The 19,040-nt window shown below is 28.8% G+C and overlaps 1 protein-coding gene and 1 long non-coding RNA gene across 7 annotated transcripts in view; both read left to right on the top strand.

Moving 5' to 3' along the window:
- The window catches only part of LOC656715 (metabotropic glutamate receptor 2), a 419,913-nt gene that overhangs the window by 270,890 nt on the left and 129,983 nt on the right, over positions 1-19,040 (top strand). The window lies entirely within an intron of this gene.
- On the top strand, positions 9,301-11,215 carry LOC135265361 (uncharacterized). The gene is made up of 3 exons (XR_010332991.1): positions 9,301-9,537; positions 9,587-9,846; positions 9,911-11,215. It is a non-coding gene; the product is annotated as an uncharacterized LOC135265361 (long non-coding RNA).

Here is a 19,040-nt window from a genome sequence, read left to right as displayed (position 1 = left end):
GATTTGCAATATGGTTGTGATAACAAAAAATGTTGTTTTTTTAATATCGCATCCAACGATACAAAACTAAACAAGATTGGAGCCATCTTCGACTTTTATTCATTAAATACGTTAACAAAATAGCAGACAAAAACAGTTTTTTGTAAATAACTCCGAATGTGTTAGAATTTATGTTATGGTTGTAATGAAAAAAAATGTTCGTTGTTTAATTCTGCATCGAACGATATAAAAATCCACAGGGGTTGCCACTTGACATAAGCAAAATAAAAAGCTCTAAAATTTGAAAAGTTTGGGAATAAATTGTGAACAACCTGTAGTAATTCAAATTAATCAAACTTATTTAGTAAGGCTGTTGAACCTTGTCTAACACTTACGTGGTAAGAATGTCGTCAAAAAGCACTGTTTCTACTTTTTAATGATCTTTAAAACTAAAGATGTAAAACCGATTTTTTTGGCTTTTGTTTTTTCAAACAGTAATCCTAGAACCGATTTGAAAACAAATTTGGAGACATGTAAGAAGCTAAAAAGGTATCATAATAACCACAAAAAAATAATAGCATGTCGTACAAAAAACTGATAATTATGACATCATACCTTTTTTGAGACTCTCTGTATAATCAAAAGTATTTTCCTGAAATGTGTATAAATAACAAAAAATCATCAAACTCCAACTTTAATAATAACTGAGCTACAGAAGACGTGAGCTGGGCTGGACCATCCTGTATATATTTTTGCATAATTGGATCTTACGCAAAAAATAATGTAACTGTATACAATGTGTCGTTTAACAAGTCGACTATAGAATTGTGTGCCGCTTTGCTCAAATGATTATTGTAGTTTTAGTACTGTCATCTCTGTCAAAGCAGTGGATTAACTTTTTCTCATTTTTTAGGAAAAGTTGTTTCAACTGTAGGGTTTGTTCTGATTTGTGTTTTGTATTTCCGTGATATTTGCTAAAACTACAATGTATTCTCAATTTTTCTGTTGCAAATTTGCTGGAAAATATTTATAGGCGACTTTGTAGAAATTTTTCAAAAATTGTTTTTTTATTACGAAAAGTTGAATAATTCTACAACGTAAAAAGATAGACCCATAATAGTTTATATAAAGTTGAATAATTCTAAAACGTAAAAAGAGAGACCCATAATAGTTTATATAAAGTTACATTATTTTTTGTGTTTTACTCTTTGATATTGGCAATGACAACCAACTCAAGTATTTATGTGTGATACAGTATACATTGTCTTAATTTTCTTCGTTGAAGTTCGTTACACTCTAAATCAAAGCATCTCACAATCTACAACGTGCTATATTTAAAGTCTTTCCCTGTCATATTTTCACACTCTCCTTCATGACTTGCAGTAATATCAAACAACAATGACCTGTCCTGTTAATTCAGGATTGATGGTCGTGCCGATAGTTCCCTTCGATAGACACATTCCTGTAAACGGTATAAGCTGTCGTGAAAAAGGAGATTCAGTATGAAATAGATCGGATTGTGTTCAGAACGAAAACGGGGAATGTTTTTCACTTATTTTTATTAACTCGGTAAATATTGGAGTGTTGAACGCCGAGGGAGTTGAATAAAAGTTTACTAGGTTTTAAAAGTGTTTAATTGTCCTGTCTAAACTAAGATATTGTAAAAAAACAGATAAAGCTTTGAGAATCGATGTAGACAAAGAAGACAAAGTACTATGGAAAAATTTAAATCCCCCAATTTTTTGAATGGTAATAAAAAAATAAGCACAAATTATTATTTTTGAAGAATTTTATGTATTCTTCGGTTGTTTGCTTTTAAAAAAGCATGTACATTTTTAGGATTTTGCCTTGTTTTTTAAGACGTCAAATATCGTAGTGCCCACCCTTCTTGATTTAGTGTTGTTTTGGGGTGTGTAATAACACGGTATTTTGTTAGTTTTTTTAGGGCGTTCTTAAAGACATTGGCAACTTAAAAAACAACTTTGTCTTAAATAAAAGCACTGAAAACGCTTATTACAGAAGTGAAAACCGTTTCTTTGTATCAGTTATCTAAATCAAGTTATTTCGATTTAAAGTTAAAATTATGACGTCGTAACCGCCTAGCGAGCATTTGGTCCAATTTTAAAATTAAATGTTTTATTTCCTTAAGAAGTTCAAGACAAAATTAAGGACAGAAAGAAGCCGAGAAAGTGGCTAATTTTTGAAATTAAAAAGATTTGTAAAAAATGTTCAAATATTTGTCAAGTTTTTAGTTATTGTGACGATTCACTGATAAGAGGCGGTTGTGACGTCATAATTTCTTCCTTTCGAAGGGATTATCTTTCTTATTTTTGACTACAGGAAATTTTAAAAAAGATCTACCGACATGAAATTATCCATATTTTAATGTTCCGTTAAAACTTATAAGAGGTAAAATAAATTGCCAATACCTTTAAAGTAGTTTTAAAGGTTTTTTCGTGTGCCCAATTTTTGATGGTCTACAACAGATATTTGGTACTTTTGGGGCCCATAGAAATTATTTCTTTTTAAAAGGGTTTGAGGCCATCTTCAGTTGTTGACTTTTGGAAAAACAGCAATTTTTTTAGGGTTTTGTCTTGTTTTTGACGACGCCAAATATCCTGGTCTAGAAAAAAAGCATTTTGTAGGTTTTTTAAATGTTCTCCGAAACACTAGATTTGTAGGACTTTAACCTGTTTTTTCATGTGCCCAATTTTTGTTGGTCTACAGATATTTGGGTACTTTTGGAGTCAATAAAATATTTTCGAGTTATTTAAAATATTCGGTTGCCTTTAATGTAATTATGATTTATTTTGAGTTGTTTCCAATAATTTTTTCGCAAGCCACATACCCTGGTCCAGAAGTAAAATGTAAAAAAAAGGTTGTGTTTCTGCTTTTCTGTTTTACTTTTGAAAATCGGAAGGTAAAATGCTTAAAAAGTGCATTGTACTAAAGGGGATTATAACTACTAATTAAGTTTTTCATGTAAAAATGTTTCTACATTTAAAGGAAATAACATATTTTATACCTAATTTAAGTACAGTTTTCTACTTTGTATTAATTCACAATTTATTGTGAAATTTTAGAAACTAACATGTTTAGACTTCATACAGGGTAAGCTTACTAAAAGCATATTTTTACCATATCTCAAAAACCAATAATCAAACTGAATTCAGCATTTGGTATTGAATTGTTTGTATTTTTCTTATTATTTGCGATTTTTTTCAATTTTTTTGTCCTTCTAATTAAAATTAATTAATTAATGGCTTTATTAATTCCTATTACTTAATGGTATAATAGTAATACTTTGTATAAGCCACTTAGCTGCACAAAATTGTTATTTCTTGTCTTCTCACTGTTAATGTAGTTTTTTTGATTAAAAAAGGTAAAAAAACCACTAGCCTCAAAAATAATTAATTATGTGAAAGTAATACAAAAATTCAAATAATCTTAATTTTGATGATAGCAAAAACTTTTTGCTCGAAAACATCATTTTAGCATCGTTGTTTCAGAATAATACTAATCAATTGATTTCAATTGTAAGGAAAAGTAAAAAATTCTGAAAAAAAACATATACAAAAGAATATTACGTATTTAATAGCAAACTTTGAATTCGGTGCTACTATTAATTCTTGAGATATTGTGAAATATATTTTCGTAGACTCACCCTGTATAATATAAAATAGATGAACGTAAGCAAATTTACACGATTTAATTCACGCTTTTAATAGAGACAGTAAATTAATTTGATTGCAAGAAGACGAAACAATATTTGTCAACCAGTGGCGAAAACATATTGTTTTAAAAATGCAGTAGAGCTAAGGCATAGGTCCTGTTAATCTAAATTTAAAATTCAGGTTTGCTTGCTTCATTGCTTTGATGGCGGATTTACATACTGAACATATGCGAATGCTCGTTTTCGTCATAAAAAACTCATTAACGCGATCTGTGTTATTAACGAAGAGAGTTTTTTCTCGGCAATTGACTGGCTTCAAAGGCACAAAGTTGAAAGTGCTCTTCACTTATACCTACCTCTGCTCATTTCAACCTAATTTTAAAAATTGCTCATCGCCGTAAAACAAGTTAAAAATATGAAATAGTGATGATGATAAAATTCCATCCTGTTTCCTCAATCCGCTTTAACACTGTTATTCGTAACAACATAATTGAAACGACACGAACTGTCATTTTATTTCGGTTTATAATCGATAATGTGTCATGTTGAACATCTCAATTCTAGGCAGGTAATTATTAATTAGTCGTTGATTTGAAAGATGACTGACTAGACAAATTATAGTCTACAAATTGTTGTATATTTATTCAAAATTTAGAAAATTCCATTGCATTTCTTGTATTAGAGGGTATAAGAAAGATGCAGGGTGTGAAATTGTTTCTGATACAGACGGGATTAATCGATATCATCTTTCCTTTGTTCCCACTAGGATGGGATAATCCACTTTTTTAGAGTGTGATGGTGTCGAAAATGACATATTACTTTCCAGAAAAACACAGTTTTTTAATCAACCAATCACTTGATTAACTGTAATTGCACTTTACGTAATGTAATTTAATGGCCTAGCGTTGAAAAACATTTTTTTCAAGCAACGGAAAACATCTGACCATATTAATTACAAAGCAATATTCTGAAAAGTGATCCTTTATTAATTTTTTTTTAAATAAATTACGATGACTTTATATTATTTAAAGGAGTTAATTTTGAAAAAATAGATTGAATCTAATCAAATATTTTTATAATTTAATTTAATTAAGTTTCTTATTATGATATACAATGTGATTTTAAATGATTGTCATCTAGTCAAATTTGAAATTGGTTTACATGTAAAAACAAATTTGCCGTTCTGCTCAATTCGATTTTTTGTCACTAAAGGTCAAAACTGTCAGTTGTCAAATTTCGTTAAAATGCAACTAAATTGTCACTCTGTGCAAGTAAACACTTTTATTGTTGAAGCTTATTTCCCAATTGGAGACCTAATAAATGGAAAATGGTAATATTCGGTGTCTAAATGCCGGTCATCATTTCTATAAAGCGGGATGTCTGTTTTTCATGAGAAATTCACAGACGACAAGATGACAATCATTTAAAAACACATTGTACTTAAGAATAAATAAATTGATCAGAGTTATTTATTTTGGGTGTTAAAAGCACACAAAGATAAGAGCATGGCATTACAAAAATATTTTTACAACGTCAAACTTTAAAAAAATACTATATACAAAATATCAAAAGTTTAAATTTAATAATAATTGAGCTGAAGAAAATTGGACATTCTGTATTTCTGAGACATTATTTCTATTTCGTAAAGAAGTCTTTTATTTAAAAAACTTCGTAGGTTTTTATAAAACGGCATATTTTAGACTTTATTTAAGAACCATTTGTTGAATTAAAAGTTACCCCGAAATTTTGAAATTATTTTTATACTGGGTGAGTCTGCTAAAAATATATTTTTACCATATCTCAAAAAATAAGAATAGCACAAAATTCAGCGTTTGGTATTAAATACTTTGTATATTTTTTGATGGCCAATTTTTTTAGAATTATTACTTAAAATTTATACAGTAGCTCCAACGAATTGGATTTCTTTGTGTCATCTGTGTACAAGCGATATTTAAATTTTGTTTTATAATAGAATATAAAAAAATTTCGCTAACTTTAAAGAATAATAAGTAATTAAAAGTAAAAATAAAAATTGAAATAGACGTAATTTTGATACTAGGAAAAATTTTTCTTGTATTTTGTGGATAACGCATCTACAAAAGTATTTGCTGGAAAATATCATTTAATAATCGTTGCTTTAGAGTAACATTAGAAATCATAAAAGCGCATTAACTAATATTTTTATATTTTTATTGATAATAGAATCGTTAATAATCGTTGCTTTAGAGTAACATTAGAAATCATAAAAGCGCATTAACTAATATTTTTATATTTTTATTGATAATAGAATCGTTAATAATCGTTGCTTTAGAGTAACATTAGAAATCATAAAAGCGCATTAACTAATATTTTTATATTTTTATTGATAATAGAAAATCCTTTCAACAACGGACATTGTCCATTGTGGAGAGGTGACTACTAATGGAAAGTGGAAATTTTATTATAGTTTTTATTACGTTTATTCCAAAAATGTACAAAAATTTTGAAAAAATTTACATGCATAGAAAAAGATACTTTTACCAAACTGACCCCGTAGATAATGAGTCATTAATAATCTAAAAATAGTTATTAAAAATACGAGTGCAAAAACACAAGGTTAAAGTCCGAGGGAAGTCATTATGTAACAATCGTATGCGAGTTGCACACCTTGACACCTAAGTGTTATTCAAATTTATTTTGTTGGAACATTTTAATTTAAAACACGTTGCTATGGGAAATGAGTTTAAAATAGTGAAAACACGTTTCTAGCGGAAACGTGTTTTAAAATAGTGTTTATAATGTAGGATTCAGATACTGAAATGTTACCAAGAAGAAACGATAATAATAATAATTAATAATAATTCTTTATTCGTGCTATAAATAAAGTAGTTTTGTCAAACTTAAAATATTTTATACATGTAGATTTAGTTTGTAAATACAATAACTTCAACATAAACTCCTAGTAGCAATGTTATGACCTTATAATAGACTGACTGTGGATAAAAGAATTAAATAAACCCACTGTCATAATCATCATATTTCGACGTAAAATCACTTGTCAATTATAAATAAGAACCTTAATTTCCGTTGAAAATTGTTTTGATGTTTCAATTTAGTTTTACTTTACCAACTTCCGATTGCATGTCAAGTTTTTTCAATTCAAATTAAACGAATGCATTTTGTATTGTCGGACGGGATTCTGTAAATAGAATCTTTCGTTTATTCAATGAAAAATATTTGAAAAAAAAAATGAAAAAAAATTAAAATTGGAACATCCCATTTGAAAAAATTAAGTAGTAGGTACTTGAACTAGATGATAAACTGAGATGATTTCTTTTAGGCTGAAAACAACGACTAAATAATCCAAAAAGTTAGGAATATTACTGATTTGAAAGAGAGCAAGAAAAATAATTCTTAACTTTTTTTTCAATTTATTTATTTAAGGACTCCAACTCGAGCTAATGATGATAAAAATAAGCATCTTTCACGTTTGAACTTTGGCTGAAAATCGCTTGATGTATTTTTATAACATGTTGGCGTAGGTGTTATTCAAGATTTCCATTTATTTTTAATTAAGTTCTTGAAACACAATACAAAACCGGCAATTAATCCGAAATTCTGTCCTAAGGTTTCGGTTTCGATAATCTATTGCTCATGTTAATCGAGCGTGGACTTAATAAAGGAGTTTGGAATGAAGAGATCAAATTTCTTGCACTGATTGAATGCAAAGTTGGTGCTTTTATGTGCAAATCGTACGAAGTTAACTTTCTTTTCAACTGTTAATTAAGACATTAACTTTAACACAAAGTGTTCACCGTTTGTGTCAATTAGCCATTTCAGGTAATCAATATTTTCGATGAAAACTGTCACTTTTCATTATACATAGCTTGTATTTATTTTCTCGGCGCGTTTGAGCAGTTCCTGAAAAAATTCATTATTAATTCCGCTTGAGCTGTTAATGCTTCTGAAACCTGAACTTTGTTGCCGTTTGAATATTAATGCTTCAAGGTTGTAGCAGGTGAATTACAGTGGTAAATACGAGACTTGACTGTTGAAATATTTAGGAAAACTTTAAATTTTTTTAAGTTTGTTCACAATATAACATTTTTTGCCCACATGCAATTAAAAAACTTTTTCAGGGAAAAAAGATTTATTCTTTTTGGAAAGGAGAGCAGTCGAAAGTTTTAATTTTGTTATAAATGCATAAAAAATGATTTCTGTAATTTATTTTATCCCAATCTGCCACCTTTCAAACACGTCCTATTAAAAATGGATCAGAAGGATTCGAGATTGAGTTTGAGTTGCTATTCCATAAATCAATTTGATTGAAATTTAATATTTAGCTAGGTCTGCACTGTCCAGCATTTGTATTTTAAGTTATTTTCTTCGTGTTCATTTTTTTTAGACTAAGGATTATTATGTGTTAGGGTACAAAAAGTCCCCGTTCACGATAGTTCCGTTAATGACACCAGAGGGCGCAGTTATTGCATTACCGAAATAGTTTTCAAAACAATGACCATTTTTAAGCATCGGTTAGTACAAAGCGAACAAAAAATACAGACACATAGAGCATTAAATCCTCAATAGATAAACATCTATCGAATTTAAATAAACCGGATAATAGACAATTAGATTTTGCCAACCATCTCAATCTACTGATATCTCCTGATACTGCTCGTAAAAACTGAAAATAAAATTAAAAAATGTGTGCAAAAGTGTCCGTTAAAATGAAATGGCTGAGCTATTAAAATGATCGCATTATTCAGGCTTTTCTGAATAGGCTCGTACATAAAATAATATAAAAAGTTATAATGCAAACAAAGTTAAATTACACTTTTTAAAATTGTATTTTTTTATTAAACCTTTCTTTAACTTAGTTTTTTTCTAGTTTTGTTTGTGATTTTCATTTACAATTTACCAAAAAAAATATGTCAATGTCAAGGATTTGAAAAGCTATTAACAAATATTATTTTATTTGAGATGCTTTTAGATCCATTTACCCTATTTGTTGTAAATTTGATGTTAAGAACGCTGTTTCCAGTTTGCCAATAAGGTGATAATCTTTTTATAAAAATGAAGATTTTTGTATTTAGAGTTTTGTTAAATCTTAAAGTTGTTTAGCCAAATTTTGTTCCAATAAGATAAATGAAATTACCTACTTGATTATTTGAGCATATAAAGAAATGTTTTAATTCTGTTAAAACACATGCTATTAAGAAAATAATTTACAATCAGACAAGTCTGTTAAATTCAGTAATTCTTGAAAAATAATTATTAAATTTTTTATAAAAGTTAAATTTTAGTTTTTTTTAACTAAAAAATATTTGAAAATAGTTCTAAACAGAAAAAACAGAGCTAAAAACTTAAAAAGAATTATTGTAGTAGCACTTTAGGGTTTTATTAAGAATGTAAAAGTAAAAATGTTAAATAAAAACTTGAAACATAAGTTATAAGGATTGAGAAAATTATGTAAAAAAAATATTAAAGAGAAGAGTTACTACAATTTTGTTTTTGGGTCAACTATAAAAAGCTTTTTAGAAATGAACTTTTTATTTAGCTTGTAGTATTAATTACACGTATAATTTTAGTAACAGTCTTATATTGTTATTAATAAACTAGATACATACAGTCCGGGACATTTCTATTTGGACATAAAAAATTTGAATTTTCTGACATTTATACGTATATGTAGCGTCTATGTGAACAAAAAATGTTCTCTCTCTCATTCTATGGTCCTTGAGCTTTAATAACAGGGACATTTTTTAAATTGGTAGCATTAGAAAATGACAGTAAACAGCTGACTGATGTAAACAATAACACAATAACAAAGGAAATGTTATAATTTTAATCTATATAACCAGTGGCTGCTTTAAAAGTGTGTACTAACGGGATAATAAAATATTTACGCAAGTATTTTTGAAGGTAGAAACATTACTTGTCATGTAACAATTATAGATTATATGATGAGACGGGAATGGCACAACACAGAATTGCAGTCAGTGATTGTGCTGGAGAAAGCTGCTGTGACGTACTGACAGTACTGACTGTCGCTGGTTGTATGATTTGCGCAATTTGTGATATATTTTGTGTGAAAAACTGGAAAACAAAGTGCATACCTGCATAACCTCACTTATCGCAGTTTTGCACATTTTGACGATGGGAATTGCGGTTCAAGTAATTATGAGTTATAGATGGAGCTCACTGTTTACTTCAAAGTAAGTTCACGACATTTATTAATTAATTATTAAAAAAATCACAGATAGTGTTTATAATTTGCAGCTGAAGCCTTTTGGGTCCACTTTTTTCGTTGTTATTTCCTGGTAGCGACTCTTGTTTCAAGCAGAATGGGTGTAAAGTTAAAAATAATCCCATAAAATTGTTAATATAACTCCGTTGCACTGGCATGGGGTATTTGAAAACTTACGTTTAACAAATACGTCACAAAGTCTCAGCCATCGTCGAAAAACATAAAAAGGGCTTTATAACAAGAAGCGCTTTCTGATTTTACTGTGGACGTGTGGAAGAATAGTGTGAAATATTGCAAAAAACCAACTTTTACTCTTGTTTACATTTTTGTACGTCTCTATCTGAGAGTAGTCGTCTTGTATAAAAAATATAGCCTACTAATAAAGGAAATTAAAGTGTTTTTATTTCTGGGTTGCCCCCAATTCCACTTTGCCCTTGCCTGATAATCAAGACACTGATAATGAAATTGGTGTAAGTGCATCGAATACAAACGTGTTGAATAGATGAATAAAAGAGAGACAACTGCTTTTTTCAAAAAGGCCATTTCAAATTTATTCAAAAAGCACACCCCCATTAAAAAGGGTCCATTCACGACGAAGTTTGGCTTCCTGCATGACATAGGTTTCGGGCACCAATCTCACTGTAAATGGTCTAAATTGGTCTTGCATCTCTAAGACATGGACTCACTGAGAGCGACTTCTGCAGTAGGCTTGAGACCTGCCTGCCTGTCTCGCAACAATCTCTGCATTATGATTCCAAATCATTTTATAAAATGCTGTCAATTACAAGCCATGATATGAGGCATGAGGCCGTCTCACTGTATGTCTTGTGGTGTACATTGAAACTGTTTCTTAAAGAACCCATTCACAATGAGATCTGCTTCGCTACATGCGGCGCGACAGAACTCAAAGACTAATCCCAAAAGACACAAAAAAACTGACACAGTTTATCATTTTACGCCATTGACAGCGTTTTCGAATGTTGGTGCAAAGACTTGTCGCGAGGCAGGTTTCAGCCTTCCGCCAACGTCAGTCTCAGTGAAACCCTCTCAAAGTGATCTCAGCGAAAACCATTCACAATGAGATTGGTCTATGAGGCCTATGTCGTGCCGCATGCAGCGAAATATGTCTGATTGTTAATGAAAATAGGGCCTTTTTTGTTGTTTAAAGTCGTTTTTTAAAACTTTTGTGGCAAATTTTACTGATGTGTCAGAGAGGGGGCATGCAATTGGAACATGACGATAACTACCCTAAAAGTCACTTCGAGGCTTTTATGGCCTTTTTAATGCAAATTTCAACTTTAAACCTGACAGTCATACAAAGGTCAAACATAACCTCAACAGTACTCCAGCAACGGTACTTCAAAGCATTTGAAAGTTTCTCCATTTGTTTTTAAGTGTTCTAGTTTGTACATTTTGCTGTACTTTACTACAATAAAGAAATGTTTAAATTTTTATTATTGTTTACATTTGTCATCTGTCAAACACATCAAACAACCAAGTTCCCTAAATTTGAGCTCTTATCTAGTTTTTGTGCTCTATATAGTCTCGCGTCAAGGTATGCGGTATGACGTATCTCATATAGAAATGTCCCGGACTATATTAATTATTAAAATTGAGCATTATACAAAATTGCATTTTTGGCACTAAATAAGGCACAAAGATGGGCTATAGATATAATCTTTATTATACAGGATGTTTTACACAACTTTACGAGACCTGCGCCTAATGTGTGCAATCAAATATACAAAAGTCACAAAACACTAGATTTAAAAAATACGCATTTCATTATTCAAATTTTGGAAAAACGTTGTAATTTTTTAAAGGGGTAAATAAACTAGAGATTACTATCCAATTTTTCAAAATTTGTAATCGAGTTCGTATCGGTGCTATTTTGCAGGCGCATGCCTAGTAAAATTATGTGAAATACCCTGTATTTTAAGAAAATAACAAAATTAAATGTTTATCTTGTGTTTTTATCTTTTATGGCAAGTGGTTCGTTGTCTGAATCAAAGTGGTTATCACCTTCATTATTACTAGTTTTTGTTTTTTTATTTTTTCGGTTCTTTCCTTTTCCCTGGATATTTGTCTTTAGTTTTTATATCTTTTTGAATTATCTTCTCACATTTCTCAATAAGAGGTTATTTTATAAGGACACGAAGTTTTAACAGAGATCTCGGCAGCTTTTTTATTTTAAATATTTCTGATTAAACTTAAACGGTAAACTCTGTTCAAAATTGTGTTATTCATGCTCTAAAAAGAAAATAAATTCATTGAATGTTGGTTTAAAAAACTTTAATTTCTCAAATTTTTTCATTCGTTTTCATGGCAAAGTATGGCTAATGAATTTTTCAATCCCAACAATAAGTTATTGTAACTTGAAAACTATTAAACATAAGTATAGGGAATGTTAATACATACCGATGCAGAATTAAATTCTCTACCATTTAGTCAAACAAAACTTTGAGCATTTCGTTTGAAAAAAATGAGTTATGGGTGCTTAACGTTCAGTAAACTTAACTCTAAAAATATGGAGTTTGTTATTCTTTTTTAGGAATTTAAAAACACCACAGGAATGATCTAGACTTTCTCTTTCAAATGAGCTGAAAAATATTTAAATTTTTTTTAAATTGGAAAGTGCAAATCCAAAAAAAAATTTAAAACCATAAATATTTCGTAAACAGCTAAATTTAGGTACAGGGAGAGCTTATGAAAACTACCTTAAAATAACTCTAGTAATTCAAAAACGCATTAAAAAATATAGCTTTCTATTTAAAAAAAAGAAGTTGATAGCCACATTCGGAATAACCGAAAGTGCTGACTATCATTATTAGAACTCCCAATACTTCTAATGTGGGGTTTAGACGGAACAGCCTGTAATTTGGACAAAAGTCGCTCTAATGATTTGTTAGTCATTATTATTTTATAAACAATTTTGCAAGGTTTTGGTTTGTCCTCTCTAATAATTTTTCTGCTTCAACAAGGCCGATTATTATTTATTACCCTCGTGAAAATACGATTTCCCGAAGGTGATTTGTTTTAGGTTCGATGATGAAACAAATTGATGCTTGTCGTGCGTCTTTGTGGCGTTATTGGTCGACTTTTATAAAGTTTCTCAGTCGAGTGGATGCACACAAGTGACAGGGTGTTATCTAGAGAGAGCAGGACTCCTTCAAGGACACACCTTCTTAGTTTCATCAAGGTTAATAATAATAAAATTGTGACACAAGATTTTCACTGAAATTGAATCAAACTGACTCAATTTGAGTGTGATGCTAGTTTTACGAATGCGTGTAAACAAACTGATGGAGGAAATAAAATTGATGCAGTCTGTTGCGGTTTCAAAGATAATCCCAACCTTTATAAAAAAAAGGAGGGAAACGGCTTTAGATTATTCCTTTTCCTTTGTATCCACTCGCAAAGTAGATTTGCAATTTATATTTATTGAATACACTTTTTCCATCATAGACTATACAAAATGTCAATTTCACTATACCGGGTGTTTCAGTTTGGTATTCGCGCCCTTGTAATTTTTTTATGTTATATACAGGATGGTTTAGTCTAGCTCCCGTCTTCTGTAATTCAGTTATTAATAAAGTTGGACTTTTGATATTTTGTAGATATTATTTATACTCTAGGACACACTTCAGGAAAGTATTTTTGGTTATACAGTTATAACCCTACTATTTTTTTAAACGGCATGATTTTATTTTTTCTGCTGATTAAAATACTTTTCTAGCTTTTTACATATTCCTAAAAAAACTTCAAATCGGTTCAAGGATTACTGTTAAAAAAAATAAAAAACAAAAACAAATCCTTTTATACAGACTGACCTAGAAGTGTATAACTTTTTTGCTATTAGAATATGACCATGTTGTTTACAAACTAAAAATATTTTTTATACACACGGGGTGTATACAGGATGGTACCCAAAGTTATATTTTTTGAATAAAATTTTCCGATAAATTTGCAACAAAAAAACATAAAATACCTTGTAGTTTTAACAAATAGTTGACTTTTTGTTAAAGCACGCAGATATATACAGGGTGTGGCAAAACGCAAAAAATTTAATGACTAATTTTTATCAAATAAAACACCATGTATTTTTTTTCATGCTTCGATTGCATTTTTGATAAGTTTTCTAATGCTATTAGGTTCCTAAAAAAAATTTTATATTTTTCAATTTTTCAAAAAAAAATGAATTACAAGAAACATTGTTATTAGCCTAGAATCTGATAAGTCAAATGATAATTTAATTATTAAAATGGTTAAATATTTAAAAACAATATATTACACACATCATATCAGAAAATAATAAGTAAGTCAAAAATATCAGAGCCGCCTATTCAAACATCCAAAATGAAGCACCCTGTACACTATCTGCGTGTTTCAAGTAATAGTCAACTATTTGCTAAAACTACAAGGTTTTCTGAGTTTTCCTGTTGCAAATTTGGAGAAAAATATTTTTAGGCGATTTTGCAGTGATTTTTTAAAAGTCTTTTTTATAACGAAAAGTTAAATAATTCCGAAACCAAAAGAGATGGACTCATAATACTTTATAAAGTTACATTACTTTTGCGTAGAATCTAATTATTCAAAAATATATAGGGTGTTTAATATGAAAAAATGTAACTTTGGTTCACCACCCTGTCAGATACAACACACTGTATATAATAAAAATATTTTTAGTTTGTAGAATTTAAGTCGAGCTATCGGATTATAAGAATGCCATGACAATATTTTAAATACCAAAAAAGTTTTATACCCATTACACACTTTTGGGACAGCCTGTATCTTTAGTTTTAAGAATTAATTTTTAAAATTAAAGATGTAAAACCAATTCTTTAACAATAAATTTTAAACCGATTTGAAAAAAAATAGGAATATGTAAGAAACCAAAAACGTAAACTAATAAACACAACAAAGTAAAATAGCATGCCATTAAAAAATCACTATTACGACGTCACACTTTTTTGGAATTTTCTGAATAATTAAAAATATTTTCCTAAAATGCGTCTAAGATAAATAACTTCTACAAATTATCAAATGTCCAAATTTATAAATAACTGAGGTGGATTGGGACCACCCTGTATAAATAAAAATAGTTACAAAGCTCAAAATACCAAATTAAAACACTCCGTATAAAATAGATGTGTTTTTAAGTCGCTTAATACAATTAGCAGTTTCGTAAACTTTAGTGTTACAAGTTATGGTCGTGTAGTTAGAAAAACATCGAGGGTCAGGACTGGAGCGTTTATTCTTCCTAGCTAACCATTATAAATTCTGATTAAACTTCAATGGATTAAATTAACTCTCTAGCGGCCGCTAAATTAAAAACTTTGAAACTTTTAATGCAAAAACTCACCCATGGGAGGCTCGATTTGCACCTTTCTCAATAATTTTAATTAAGTCGAAAGTTTAGTCATCAAAAACATGTCAAAATATAACCACATTTGTCGCTTTCAGCAATAAATGGACAAATTATGCGATATTTCAGTCAGCGCTTTTATTAAATTCCGTGGATTATCTCATTTCTTTTTAATGAACCGTCGCGACAAAATTAAAAAATATATCTTTTTGTTCTTTTTTAATACCGCAACATGAATTGTTTTCGAGTTAAAACTGGAATGATAATTAAATTCAGCTGTAATCTGCACGAAATGACTCCGCCAGAACAACTCAATTATTTACACTGAGTCGAAACAAGGATTTGCTCTAAAATGTTCGTCTTTTATCTTTCACCAGCGTTAATATTTTTTCAAGAGGATCGAAGCATTTTTCTGGGTAATGACCTTTTTGAAGGATCACCAAGTCGCTTGAGATGCGATGCCAATTATGTCGAAAATCCTTCGAATTGATTTCGCTCTTTTCTCGGAACGCCTTCGTCAATTGTAAACATTTTAAGCGCGAGAGGGCAATTTAAAATCCGTTTAAGTTTAAATTAAAACGGCCAATACCTACAGTTAAGTAAATTTCACTCTTGGCTTGAAGCCAAATTTTAATACGTGTTCCTGACAAAGTTCCATGATTGTTTTTACTTTTTGATTCTGTAAATTATTTTGTACAATTGAGAAAGAAACAATCAATAAATCTAGAAAATCTTATGAGAAAAATTTAATTACTTTTGGCGTAAAAATTAGTAAATCAAAATTTATTTTTTAGGCCGTAAATGTGTAACTTGATCGAAAAACATTTTAATCAGCAAAAAATGTACAAAAAAATTTTTTGTTCTTAAAAAATTCTTTACTAACTTATCTTACACTGATTTATCTGGCATTTACCATTTATACTGTAAACTTGCAATTTCAGATTGATTAGAAGATTAGAAGACTTTTAAGCTGCTAAAAAATTCTAGAAAAAATTATATATTTTTGGCAATAAAAGATTTTTTTCAGAAATTAAAAATTTAGTTTTTAAACTGTAAGAACATAATTCGATGTTGATCAATTTATTTGGAAATAAAGTCATTTGGAAGACCAAAAAATTATGCAAAAAGAATCACTTTTTGAAAACACATTCTACGATAATTTATGTAAAATTTATGATTTTAAAATGTAAAATACTTGAAATTTGATTTGATTTGCTTTTATAGAAAACAAAGTCACTAGAAATACTTTTGGATTGCTAAAATTTTTTAAAAAAGTATTCAAATTTTCGGCATTAATACAATTTTTTCTTTGAAACACTCTAGTACAGTCACGATCAAAAAAGTGACACCCATAAATCCTTTCGAAATGTTACTGTTAATTATACATTTGGCTAGTTTATAAAATAGCTCCGATATTTTGTAAGTTAACTGAAGAGTTTGTCAACTAACCGTTTTGTTGAAATTTTGATCTAAAAAATTTTTAGCAGGTTTTTACTATCCAACCGGCTTTGTAGAGGTGTCTCTCTTTTGATCATGACCGTATATGTCAAGTGGTTCAAATTTGTCATTTGAAAGACCAAAAGGTTCGTGCGAAAAAAAAAGATCTTTTAACATTTTTTTGGTTTTCGTAAATGTCTTTATTGTAACCATTTTTAATAGAAAACGATCTTTAAATTCCTAAACAAATCTTAAAGAAAAAAAATATTATATCTATCTACTTTGGAATTTCGACAGTAAAACTAAAAAAACACCTTAGTAGATAGTAACCATAAATTTATTTCTATTTTGTATTTTTATTCGAGTAAGAATTTGTTTTGCATTGTGACTATTTTTTTAAATGATGCCTCAACAAAGACCTTTAAAAACCCTAAACGATTTTTTTCGACAAAAAAACTTTTTTTTCGAAACAGATACAGTATAATCTTCCTTAAGAGACACCTCGCCACAACGGACATTTCCACCGCCCACCATGTCCGTTGTTGAGAGGTTTTACTGTAATAACCTAAAATTTGTTTTTTACATTGTGAGTACTTAATTAGATTTTAATGATTTTCGGTAAAACAAAGTCCCTCGGAGAACATCTTAACCATTAAAAAATCGTACATAAAGAACAAATATTTTCGAACTTAAAACTTTTTTTTGGAATCATATATTAGGATAATTTATTTAAAATTTATAAATTGTGATTCTGCATCCGTAATTTAATTTAAATTAATAATTTTTATAAAAAAGTCACTGAAATCTTTTGAACTACTAAAATATTGTGAGGGAAATAACACTTTATTATTAAATCACTCCCTAGGGCGTAATAACTCAAATTTATTTTTTAGACTGTGGGTAGGTAATTTGATTTTTTATCATTTTTATACGAAATCAAGTCAGACTGTGGACATTTCAACTACCAAAAAATCTAAAAGCCAAAAGATAAACATCTCCCACAAATTTATTTAAATTTTATTTTAAAATTAATTTATTTTTTACTGATCTTATGATTTGACTTTTAGAGGAAATAAAGCCAAAAGAAAGCCCGTTGAACTTATAAAACATTCTATAGGAAAAATTTATATAAATATTTTCGACATTAAAACTTTTTTTAAACACATGCTAGTATGTAATCTGTTTTTGATAATTTTCATAGTAAACCAAATCAAACAGAAAACATTTTCATAGACAAAAAATCATGGGAAAAGAGACAATATTTTCGTTTTTAAAAATTTTTTTCAAAACATCTTACGGTAATTTATTTATTTTTGAATTCTTAAAATTATAGGATGAACTTTTAAAAAGATTCTGCTTCTTGCATAAAATTATGTAATTTATTATTTTTCGTGATTCTGATATTTAATATTTAAGGGTTTTGTTACAAATTTATCTGTAACGAATAAAAGAACTTTTCAATGTCTGCTATTAATAACTGACAGGCAGTCAGGTAGGTTTTATACAAGAGAACTTCCAATATTTTATAAAAGGTTTGCGCATTTTGATTATTTTTAAATAAAGTAAACTTAAGACATCTTAACCACTAATCTTAACTAAAAAGGGTCAATTTTTTTTCAAAAACATTTTACACTAATTTAATGTCCAATTTTTATTTTAAAATTAATTATTTTTTTAACTGTTATTTCAGAAAACAAAACCACAAGAAAGACTTTTAAACTGGTAAAACAACTTAGAGAAAAAAATTATATTAATATATTCGGCATTAATTTGTTTTAACACATTCTAGTATATAATTCATTTTTGATAATTTTCATAATAAACAAAGTCACATAGAATATTTTAATAACCAAAAAATTATGCGGTGAGAAGTAATTTTATCGATATTAAAACGTCTGACACTAATTTATTTGTTTGTGAAATCGTAAAATTATAGAAAAAAGTTTTTAAAAGAATCTACTTCTTAACAAAAATAATTTTATTAATATTTTTTTTTGTGTTATAGATATTTAATACTGAAAGTTTTGTTAAAGAACTTATTTAGAATGTATTTGTAACGTATAAAAGAACTTTTCAATGTCTGCTAATAACTGACAATCATCTATAACGTAGCTATAGAAGAGAGCTTCAAATATATTATAAAAGGTTTGCGTATTTTATTATAGACAACATTATTATGACAATGTTGATGAAAACTTTAAATATTGTATCGTATAAAGAAAATTGATATGAATTTTTAAGTTAAAGGATCAACAATGGATATTTTTTGTAAGTAATTTTAAAAATTATCCCTCGAAATTAAAACAATATTTGCGTATGAAATTGTGATTCACTGTTAGGATAAGGGGCTTTTAAAATTA

This window comes from Tribolium castaneum, chromosome 2 (assembly GCF_031307605.1).
Source record: "Tribolium castaneum strain GA2 chromosome 2, icTriCast1.1, whole genome shotgun sequence".
Taxonomy (NCBI): Eukaryota; Metazoa; Arthropoda; class Insecta; order Coleoptera; family Tenebrionidae; genus Tribolium; species Tribolium castaneum.
This window is presented reverse-complemented; position numbering and strand designations above follow the sequence as displayed.